Below are 12,288 nucleotides of genomic sequence, written 5' to 3'. Positions count from 1 at the left end.
GAAAACAGCACTTTATCACCAGAGGCTTGAAAGACTCAGCAGAACAAAGTTGGCCTCGATTTTATTATAAGTTTTCAAGAGCTAAAGACCAGACATTTCAACACAACTGTATGGTTTTATGTATGCGTGTGTGTGTGTGTGTGTGTGTGTGTGTGTGTGTGCGTGCATGCAACAAAAGCAGGTTTGAGGATTGTGAGCCATGCCTCACACCTGACTCTTTCTGTCATGCTGACGATGCTCCCAACTAGCACAAGTCAGTTCATCTATGCCAGAAAAGGCGAGAAAAAAGGAAGATCTTAGAGCACCAGTGAAACCCAGCCAACTTACAAGTATCAGCACTATCTTAGTCCACTCGGGCCGCTATAACGGATACCATAGACTAGGTGACTTATAAACAACAGAACTTTATTTCTCACACTCCTGGAGCCTGGGAAGTCCAAAAAAAGGCCGTGGCAGATTCGGTGTCTGGTGAGAACCCACTTCCTGGTTCATAGACAGCCATCTTCTCACTGTGTCCCCACATGAGCTCTCTGGGGTCTCTTTTGTAAGGGCACTAATTCCATTCTTGGGGGCTCCACGCTCATGACCTAATTACCTTCCAAAGGCCCCACCTTCTAGTACCATCACATTGGGGGGTCAGGGCTTCAACATACGAACTTTGAGGGAACACATTTAGTCTATAGCAAGCACCAATAATCAAGAAGACGCAAATAAATTCAAATGGCACATTTCTAAAAACTTCATTTTTATCTGACTTTAGAATAAATAATTTGGCATTTGTGTTAGAAATTTTTGTTCTTTTCTTTTGCAATTAATTTTTAGCATTTCGGTTGAGGAGAATGGCAATTACGATATAATTACTTTCCATAAACACAGACCAAGTGGTGACTGCAGAATTACACTTGGTAAGAGGAAGAAGCCATTCTTGGATGAAAAACCTGGATAAAAGAGTGGATAATGATAGATAATTAGGAGTTGGCTTATCACGAATCTCCATATTAGATATGTGAGCAGGTATGTCATATATATGTAGCAAATTAACACCAATATTATATATGTGTGTATATACATGTATATACATTCATGTGTACATATAAACGTGGGGTTGACATGCATATATTTCTGTGTATAAAGGTGTATATATGTGAGCACACATACACATGCAGGCATTGAACAATTCATGTGTGTAAACCGTGTATGTGTGTGTTCTTGTGAAGCTTCATCCTCACAAAAGAATTTGTCTCATGAGCCCTGTCTGTAGCTGACGTACAGCCTCATTTTAGGAAACATGTTTTCCATTTATATAGTTAATTATTCCGTGGTTGTTCCCTTCCTCCAGTAAAGTAACACTGAACCTACATCTTCTTCCCTCCACCCCTCCAGATCACCTGCCCCCACTGGGAAAAGCCAAGTCCTTCACACTCTTGCAGGACTGTGACTCACTCCATCTCACCCTGTGGACAGCCCAGGGCAGCCCATCCTTATCCTAGGTGACTATCTCTATCAATCCCAACGCTTTCTCCCAAGGGCCTTTGTCTGCCCTAGGAGAGTACAGATTTTGGTGGGAAGACTCATCCAGGCAGCCTCTATGGGACAAGGGACATCTGGATCCAATAACACCTTGGAATAGAGTATTTCCTGTAGCCAGATTCAAGTTTCATCCCCTATGTTCTCAGTGAAAGTCATGTCTCCCTGTGTTATAGTCTCTTAAGAGGGCATGGATGTAAGCTGTGACTTTTTTTATATATACATATTTATTTATTTACTTATTTACTTTTGGCTGCGTTGGGTCTTTGTTGCTGCGTGCAGGCTTTCTCTAGCTGCGGCAAGCGGTGTCTGCTCTTCGTTGCGGTGCGCGGGCTTCTCATTGCGGTGGCTTCTCTTGTTGTGGAGCATGGGCTCTAGGCGCCTGGGCTTCAGTAGTTGTGGCACGCGGGCTCAGTAGCTGTGGCTTGTGGGCTCTAGAGCACAGGCTCAGTAGTTGTGGCGCACAGGCTTAGTTGCTCCATGGCACGTGGGATCTTCCTGGACCAGGGCTCGAACCCGTATCCCCTGCATTGGCAGGAGGATTCTGAACCACTGAGCCACCAGGGAAGCCCGTACGCTCTGACTTTTATATAAATATGAACTGCTGCCCTTAAGAGCTTGTGGAAAATTCTCTATCTGTTGAAGGGCCTGAGTCATTATATGTGCCCACGCTCCTGAGGCCAGATGCACTGTCTGCCATGCCCCGGTTCTCCATCTCCCTTTAACCTGGGGGATCCCTCCTGAGCACAGAGTGTAGCGTCTTCTCCACCACCCCACTTCCACAGCCTCTTGAGAGGCAAAGAGAAGGATGTATTTTCCTGCCCACAGCATCACCACCTCATTCCCAGCCATGCTATGAGTAGAGCCAGCAGGGTACCAGGCTTCACCCTAGTCAGTCTGTCCTTAAAATGCCTCCACCATTCCATCCTCATGCCTGCCTGTCCTCTAGGACCCTCCCTCATATGCTCAAATACCTGATCTTGGCCCAGAGGTGCTCCCCATGCCCAATGGAGCCCCATAATCCTGAGTTCCCCTTAAACCTCCTCTGTTCTCATCAAAAACATACCAGTCTTCTGTGTCCTTTGTCCCTAAAGGCGACAGGAGATGATGCGTCACTCCGTTAATTTAATTATCACCTGATCATTTGCCAGCTAATGGGTTATCCCTTATCAAGATCAATAGACAGTAAAACTAGACGTGGGGTTCTAAGAATTCAATGTAGGCTAACGAGGAGTCACTTGAGGGAGGAGTGAGATTTTGGCCATCTCATGCCATCCTGTGTAAACAGTCACCAACTCGACACAAAGAGCAAAGCCAAGAGGAGGGACAGAAGGCCACCAGAAAGCACTTCTCTGAAAAGACTAGGTTAAGTGTCTTCGATCCTCACCCCTACCCTGAGCTCTCTCGGAACCACACATGGAGCCTCTCTGGGCTCCTACATGGGGGGTGGGCTTCCTCACCCTGTGGTAGGGGAGTGTGGCAGACAAACAGCACTCCAGGGGTAGGGGAGCCTCCGTGTGCTTCCCCAAGGGCACCACGGAGAGGCTAGAATACAAGGAACTCCAAGGCCAAGCCAGCAAAACCACTTCTGGCAGGAATACAAGAGCCAACCAGAAGCTAGTTTAGATCCCGCTTGGCTGGCTTGGGCCTGGAAGGAACAGAGGAAGAGCAAGAAAGTTATGCAGTGAATTGTCAGAAGGCAGGAAAGACCCAAGGCCTTGGTCTTAATCATGTTCCATGTGAAGAAGTTCTGGCATGATGCATGCGTGAAACCTGCCAAGCCCTGAGTAATGGGAACAAACGAGAGAGAAAAGGGGGTACGGGGGGGAAGCTGAGAGTGACTGGTGGCGAGGGGGAAATCAGGCCGTGTCTAGGTGGTACCAAACATCTGGGTAAACTGTAAAATGTTCAAGCCAATATCGAGTCATTTTGTCTATAGAATAGCAAACACCGAATCTGAAAATGTCTAGGTCATATCATTGTCATTTTGCTTTGTTCTCTTTTTCAGTGTTTGTGCAGATGTTTGAAAGTTCCTTGAGGGCATAACCAAGGCTTATTTATTTTCAGGTATCTCCACCTTCCAGCACTTAGTACATGTCTCGTACCAGGTGGCTACTCTACATATGTTTGAGGAAAGGGAAGAGAGAAGGGGGGAAGGAGGAAGCCATGTACAGACTACCCCCAAATCCTTAATGACAGGAGACCCACATAACTCATTGCCCAAACTGGGACAGTTCTGAGAGTAAAAGTGGTTGCTAACATTGACCCAAGCCATATGGCCTCCCTACTTAATGGCTGGTTACATATGGAAGATGAAGCATTAGGAAGGAACTGCCTTTGTTGTTATTTTCCAAACACTGTAAGTTAGACAAGCTTGCAGTGCAGATGAAATAGCAAGACGCTCAGTGCAGCTGGAGCTGAGAGAGGGAAGGGAGAGTGGGAAAACGAGGCAGGACTCGGACTTCGTTCCAGGTGTGATGAGGTGCCACGGGTGGTAGGCGCCTGGGTGAGTGACAAGTTGTGGTTTATGTTTTAAAAGATCTGTCTGGCTGTAGTATGGAGAATGAATTGTAGGGGGAAGAGAAGCATCAGGCCATCGTGGTTGTCCAAGTGCAAGGGTGGTGGCCTCTGCTGGGGGTGGTGGGTGCCGAGGAGGTGGAAAGAAAGGGGCGGTTTTAGGACAACTGGTCTACATTGAGTTACTGATGCAATGGACGTGGGAAGTGAGTTAAGAGAGGCATCGGCGGGGGGGGGAGGGATAAATCAGGAGCTTGGGATGAACATATACACACTATTATATATAAGATAGACAACCAACAAGGACCTACTGTAGAGCACAGGGAACTCTCCTCAATATTCTGGGATAACCTCTATGAGAAAAGAATCTAAAAAAGAATGAATTTATGTATATGTATAACTGAATCACTTTGCTGTACACCTGAAACTGACACAACATTGTAAATCAACTCTAATAAAATTAAAATTAAAAGAGAGAGGCACCAAGGATGATTCCTAGGTTCAGAGGTTGAGCCACCAGCTGGGCACACGGTGATGTCCTTTGTCTAGATGGGAGCCAGGGGAGGTCAGTAGTCTTACAAGGACTTCACTGACCTCTGTCTAAAAACTAGCTACCCTGAAACCCTCATCTAGCCCCTGTGTCTCCCACATGTTTGTCTCCCTTGGCTCTTATCACCATCTATACTTGTTTTATATATGGGTTTATTCGGCTAATGACGATCTCCCCTGCCAGACCGCTGGCCCCTTGAGAGCAGGGACTTTGTCTTGTTCACCAATATGCCTAGGATCCAATGCGTGCTCAATAAATATTTGCTGAAAGGAAAACCAAGATAAGTTTTTTTAAATGCTAAACTTGAGTTCTAGTACAAGTTCTGGGATCAGTGAGCTTCAGAACCTTGGTCAAGCCATTGGGCCTTGCTGATTCTTGACTCTCATCATTACAATGACAGTTTGCATGAGGTGCTTGCCAAGGTCCTTTCCACCTCAAACATTCGGGGACCATGATTATGTTCCTTGATGCTCCCAGGTGAGCTAGAATCAGCAAAACCAGAAGATGGTGTCTAAAGTCCTCGAACCGAAGAAATATTGTTGACCTAGAGTTGAGGAGGGAGGTTTTCCCCAGTGCCCAAGCCCTCACACCAGTAAGTGGAGATATATCAACATCATAGGGAAGCAGCACCTTAGGTAGAGCAGGCTGGGCTCGTTCCCTTGGTCCTTAAGGAGGCAGATAGCACATCACCCCCATTACTAGCACTGAGCATGTGCCCAAGGTCCCCATTTCTCCAGGGCTGTAGGTTGGGGTCCTACCACTCTGTGAGTCATCATCAGTGTCCCTCTTTCTTTTCTTTCATGTCTGTTCCAATTATTCAAAGTTTGGTGTGTGTTTTACATGCAATAAGCCAGATCATCTTTGTATTAAAAATGACTAAGTCTGCAAAACTACAATGAGGTATCACCTCACACCAGTCAGAATGGCTAGCATTAAAAAGTCTACAAATAACAAATGCTGGAGAAGCTGTGGAGAAAAGGGAACCCTCTTACACTGTTGTAACTTGGTATAGCCACTATGGAGAACAGTATGGAGGTTCCTTAAAAAACTAAAAATAGAACTACCATATGATCCAGCAATCCCACTCCTGGGAATATACCCAGACAAAACTATAATTCAAAAAGATACATGCACCCCTCAGGACTTCCCTGGTGGTGCAGTGGTTAAGAATCCACCTGCCAGTACAGGGGACACGGGTTTGAGCCCTTGTCCAGGAAGATCCCACATGCCGTGGAGCAACTAAGCCTGTGCACCACAACCACTGAGCCTGTGCTCTAGAGCCCACGAGCCACAACTACTGAGCCCACGTGCCACAACTAACTGAAGCCCGCGTGCCTAGAGCCCATGCTCTGCACCAAGAGAAGCCACCACAATGAGAAGCCCGTGCACTGCAACGAAGAGTAGCCCCCACTTGCCGCAACTAGAGAAAGCCCGTGTGCAGCAACGAAGACCCACCTCAGTCAAAAATTAATTATTTTAAAAAAGATACATGCACCCCTATGTTCATAGCAGCATCGTTCACAATAACCAAAACACGGAAACAACCTAAATGTCCAGCGACAGATGAATGGATAAAGAAGATGTGGTACATATATTCAGTGCAAAACTACTTAGCCACAAAAAAAGAACAAAATAATGCCATCTGCAGCAACAAGGATGTAACTAGAGATAATCATACTAAGTGAAGTAAGTCAGAAAGAGAAAGACAAATACCATATGGTATACTTATATGTGGAATCTAAAATATGGCACAAATGAACCTATCTACAAAACAGAAACAGACTCATAGACATAGAGAACAGACCTGTGGTTGCCAAGGGGGAGGGGGAGGGAGAGGGATGGACTGGGAGTTTGGGGTTGGTAGATGCAAACTATTACCTTTAGAATGGATAAACAACAAGGTCCTATTGTGTAGCACAGTGAACAGTATTCAATATCCTGTGATAAACCATATGGAAAAGAATATTTAAAAAATGTCTATATGTGTATAACTGAGTCACTTTGCTGTACAGCAGAGATTGGCCCAACACTGTAAATCAACTATACTTCAATTTTTTAAAAAATGACTAAGTCTGCTATCCTCTGAACTACAAGGCATGATTTCATTTCCTTGCTTCCTCCTTCCTTTTTCCAGCCCCACGTCCACGAGGGAACTTTGGAATGAGGCCCATGAAAGCTATTGCTCTGCCAGCAGCTCTGTGATCTCTGGGTCTCCCTGATTCCACATTTGGCATTCCCGAACCCACCAGCTTCCCTCTGACCTCTCCTCTCTCTCCTTGCCAACAGAAAGAGAGTGCATGGATAAAAGAAACCGACGGATAACCCAAAACCCCATGTTAGTCATTAGTTAAAACTTCCTGAGCCACTAACAAGAACCAGAACTCATCCCAGGAATATTTCAAAACCTCTGCATTCAGGCTAGGTTGGTGTCGAGTTGCAACACTATCCACTACAGCTCGTGCCAACAGTTAGACCAGGCTCAGAAAAAAGCTCCAGAACACCAGGCCAGAGGCCAGAGACCCGAGCTCAGTTATCACAGCCAGATGTACTGCTCGTGGCCCCTCTCCACCTGCTTCTCCAAACCATGGATCCCAAGCCCCAGCCCACGTTCAACCACAAGGACTCTTCTTCTGCTCCACCTTCCTGACTGTAAATGGACCTTTGACCACCAGTCTCTGGCCACTCTCTGCCTGGGCCCCGTGTCTGACATGGGCCCTCACCTCCTCTGTATGAACATCGACACTAGTGCCCTTCAGAATCAAAGGAGCCGAATCTTCACGGGTTTACCAGCTCTCCTCTTTGCATTTTTCTCTACCTTCCCAATCTGCAGCTTATAACCTGTTTCGGGTCCTCTCTTGACCTTTCTCAGGCTAGTCTGAGCCTCTTCTTAGGCTAGAGCCTCCTCTTATGGAACTCCCGTTCCAAGGTTCCTTTGGGAGCTCTGTGAACAGGCACACTGGTGACTGTTTTCTCTGCCACAGTCTCTTGCTTATCCTGCTGCTTCTAAATCTTTTGTCATAGAGAGACATGGCCAGGCCCTCCAAATTCTCTTTACTCAGGCCTCACCCAATTTGCAGAAAAATTAACACACCTGGTAGCAACTGCTGGCTGCACAGACATGCCTTCCAGGTCTGGTCTGAACCACCATCATGTCCTGGCAGCAAATGCAACGGGGTCTGGTTATGTCTACCTGTAATAACAGATAACTGCCCTTGTCCTTCTACAGTTATTCTCTAAACTGTGATCCTGTAGAAGTAGAAATCTGATCATATCACACCTGTGCTCAAAATCCTGCAATTTTCCTCCCATTAATCTCAGGGTAAAAGCCGAAGTCTTCACAACGGTCTAGAAGTCCCTTCAAAACTGGAGGTGTACCCAATTGTTTCTCAAAGATACCAGGCATGCTCCTGCCTCAGGGCCTTTGCACTGGCTGTTCCTCTGCCTGAAATAGCTTTCTCTGGATAGCATGGCTCACTCACTCCTTCTACTACTTCAAATCTTTTCTCAAATGGCATAGGCAGCCCACCTCATTTACAATTTCAACCTCCACCTAGCCATCCTATTCTCCCTTACCCTGCTTTTATTTTCCTAAATTACAGTCTATTATACCATGTAATTCTCTTACCTAGTATGTAATTCTTTATTTCTGTCTCCTCCACTAGAATTTAAGCTCCCAGAGGGCAGGAATTTTTGTCTGTCTTGTTCAGTGATGAATCCTCAGTGTCTCGAACAGTGCCTGACACATAATATTACTGAATGGATTAATTAATCCATTAATTAATAAGAAACTCATCAGTAGTTAAGAGTCCCAACTCTGGTCTTACTGCCAGGTTTGAATCTCGGATTTTCTACTTCTAATAGCTATGTGACTTCAAGCGAGCTTCTTAACTATTTTATACCTCAGTTTATCCGTATGCAAAACTGAAAAAAAATAATTGCCAAGTACTTCACAGAACTGTCAATGGGAAAATTCATGAAGTACGCTTAGCACGGTGCCTGGAATACAGAAAGAACTCTGTGGAAGGTATTTCTTATCTTCAGTGCTGGTGGGTGAATTAGACTTTTGGAAATATTCAAAAAGCCACCTGGACTGAAGCCTGGTAAATAAAGTAATAGTGTCTCTGCTCAAGCAAGATGGGAAGATAAGGCAATATGAGCAGTTCTCTTCTGTGGTTAATACGCCAGCTCTAGAAAACAATTCTGGGAAAGGAAAAAAAAAAAAAAAGCAACGCATGTTTTCAGCAGTGGTGCTCCCAGTGTGGCCGCTTGGAAGGACAACACCCACTTGGCTGCATCAGTTCTGACGTATTTGCTAGTCCCACAGAGTCCCAGTAATGGAGATAGAAACAGTAGAAATGGAGGCCCTAGAGGTCCTCTGCTGTACCTCCTGCTTCACCCACTCACTTTATGTTGCTTTTCTGCCCAGGAGGGCCAACTGTTCTCTGAGTATGTGGGTCAAGAACCTCTGGGGAGAGAGTGCCCAAGAGGCTTTACGGAGAGGATGGCACAGAAAGTGATACCCTGAACCAGACCAAGCAGTAACCTGAGTGTTGGGAAGGTCTAGAAACCCAATCTGGGGAAGAGTGATCAGAGATGGGACAGCTCATTTGAAGAATAGTCTTTCAGGGGCCCTGAGAAAGGGAAGCAGGGGCAGACTCACCCCCAAATGGCTGATCACCACCCACCCCATTACAGCTCTGTGGCCTTCCTTCTCCTCTCCTCAACTCTGGTACCTCAGTGGGGAGGGGGGAGGATATAGTGGAGGGCCAGAGAGACACATTCAACCCTGCCACCTGAGAAGACGTAAAGTCTCGGGCTCTTCCATTCCAGCCGTGCCCTCTGTCCCTCTCCAGGGCTAAGCATATGCTTCAAATTGCATTCGAGACTCAAGGAGGACCTTGGAGACTTACAGAGGAAGAAGCTGAGGCCCAGAGAGAAGAGTATGGGGTTGGCCGACCCAACTGGTGGCCCATCTATATCCCTTCAGCCCATCCCCAAGGTCACCTGCGAACAGCCTCTTACCCGGCAATGGCTTCCCACATGTCCCTGCCCGAGCGTGGCCTCTGGCCTCAGAAACGCGCTCAGCCGGCAGGCAGAACAGGCCACATGTGCCAGGAGGTTAATACTGTTAATACTTAGAAGTGACCCTCCACCTACCAAGGGAATGATTTCAAGGTGTGCCACACAGTTTCTTAGAGGGACATTTTCTCATCCAGTTCAGGCCCCAAATGTTAAAATAATCAGGGAAAATACTTTCATACTCAAACAAGAAGTGCTAAGCTGGAGGTTCTAAGCATTTTTGTTCCCTTGGACTCCTTTGGCAATCTGGCGGAGACTGTGGGCTTCTCCTCAGGATAATTATTTTTAATGCACAAAATAAAATATATAGGATTATAAAGGACACTAAATATGTTAAAAACAATTATCAAAATATTTTTAAATAATTTGGGGATATCATAATATGCAGATGTCTTCATTTTTGCACAACAAATAATAAGACTGAAAGGACAGTCTCATAATTAACATAATTTGAAAGTAGCAATGAGCATAAATAATAGTTTCTGCACCACCTGCAATGTGACATGAATATATGTGTGATTCCCGTTGTTGACAAAGTCACAGCCACTGCTGATACTACTGTGGTGTTGCCTAAATTCATAATTGAAGGAAATGGTAACATTCAGTTAGAAGTTAAAAAATAAAGATGTAATTATTTCCCATCAAAGTTAAAACGTTTCCATCCAATTTCACAGACCCCCTGAATTCTCTACATGGACCCTATGGGGTCTTTGAACAACAGACAGGTTAGGAACCCTGTGCAGGAATATCTATGTGACTTGCTAACTGGTGACTCAAAACTGATTCAATGTCCCTTGAACTTCCATTCCCTTTCTTTCTGAATAATTCAGTCCTACGGCCATTCGTTGGGGCAGAGCAAGGTTCTGCAGCAGAGACGGAGGAAGCCACAATGGCCCACAGTAGGGTATCAGCGTTGAAACAGAGTGAAGAGGGTGGCCCCATCTGGGAGATGATGACAGCAGACATGGGATATATACAAGGGCACTGATCAAATCAATAAATGAATTACTAATGAAAGCAAGGTTTCTCATTGTTAGACAAGACAGTTACAAATACAGAGAGGGGGAAAGCTAGAATGAACCCTGGGGTTGGATTCCAACTGGAGACATCTGTGTGAATTTACGGTTTTCAACAGATAGAGAAATATGTATATATAGACTCTAGCTCTGGCCATAGAGAGGGCCTGGGAGCAAAAATACCCCAATAATAATGAGCACACCTTGCCCTCAGACCTTGGCTTCCAAATACAATTTTCTACTAAAAGAGACCAGGGCTCCTTGGAGAAATGGCTGATTCCAGGACTGGGGGGCAGAAAGTACAAACGAGCCTAGAGCATCTTACTGTGCCAGAAAGCACCCAAACAATGACAGGGGAGCTTCCGAGAAGATGGCGGAAGAGTAAGACGCGGAGATCACCTTCCTCCCCACAGATACACCAGAAATACATCTACACGTGGAACAACTCCTACAGAACACCTACTGAAGGCTGGCAGAAGACCTCAGACCTCCCAAAAGGCAAGAACCCCCCCCCCCCCACGTACCTGGGTAGGGCAACAGAAAAAAGAATAAACAGAGACAAAAAGGATAGGGACGGGACCTGCACCAGTGGGAGGGAGCTGTGAAGGAGGAAAAGTTTCCACACACTAGGAAGCCCCTTCACGGGCGGAGATTGCGGGTGGCGGAGGGGAAAAGCTTCGGAGCCGCGGAGGAGAGCGCAGCCACAGGGGTGTGGAGGGCAAAGCGGAGAGATTCCTGCACAGAGCATCAGGGCCGACCGGCACTCACCAGCTCGAGAGGCTTGTCTGCTCACCCGCCGGGGCGGGCGGGGCAGGGAGTTGAGGCTCGAGGCTTCCGTCCGAGCGCTGGGAGAGGACTGGGGTTGGCGGCGTGAACACAGCCTGAAGGGGGTTGGTGCACCACGGCTAGCCAGGAGGGAGTCCGGGGAAAAGTCTGGACCTGCCGAAGAGGCAAGAGACTTTTTCTTCCCTCTTTGTTTCCTGGTGCACGAGGAGAGGGGATTAAGAGCGCTGCTTAAAGGAGCTCCAGAGACGGGCGCGAGCCGCGGCTAAAAGCGCGGACCCCAGAGACAAGCATAAGACGCTAAGGCTGCTGCTGCCGCCACCAAGAAGCCTGTGTGCGAGCACAGGTTACTCTCCACATCCCCTTTTCGGGGAGCTTGCGCCAGGGTCCTGGGATCCAAGCACAACTTCCCCGGAAGAACGCACGGCGCGCCTCAGGCTGGTACAACGTCACGCCGTCCTCTGCCGCCACAGGCTCGCCCCGCACGCACTCCGTGCCCCTCCCTTCCCCCCCCCCCCACCCCGGCCTGAGTGAGCCAGAGCCCGCGAATCAGCTTCTCCTTTAACTCCGTCCTGTCTGAGCGAAGAACAGACGCCCTCCAGCAACCTACACGCAGAGGCGGGGCCAAATCCAAAGCTGAGCCCCTGGGAGCTGTGAGAACAAAGAAGAGAAAGGGAAATCTCTGCCAGCAGCCTCAGAAGCAGTGGATTAAAGCTCCACAATCAACTTGATGTACCCTGCATCTGTGGAATACCTGAATAGAAGACGAATCATCCCAAATTGAGGAGGTGGACTTTGAGAGCAAGATTTATAATT

General features: G+C 47.0%; 1 long non-coding RNA gene across 1 annotated transcript in view; it reads right to left on the bottom strand.

Moving 5' to 3' along the window:
• Positions 1-11,933, bottom strand: part of LOC307184486 — a 146,197-nt gene extending 134,264 nt beyond the window's left edge. Inside the window, exon 1 of the long non-coding RNA XR_013827727.1 lies at positions 11,458-11,933. This is a non-coding gene — a long non-coding RNA (uncharacterized lncRNA). The remainder of the gene's footprint in view (positions 1-11,457) is intronic.
• Between the last annotated feature and the right edge of the window lie 355 nt (positions 11,934-12,288).

The sequence above is a fragment of the Stenella coeruleoalba genome (genome assembly GCF_951394435.1).
Source record: "Stenella coeruleoalba genome assembly, chromosome: 3".
NCBI lineage: Eukaryota > Metazoa > Chordata > Mammalia > Artiodactyla > Delphinidae > Stenella > Stenella coeruleoalba.
Note: the sequence above shows the minus strand (reverse complement) of the source record. Positions and strands in the feature narration are given on the sequence as shown.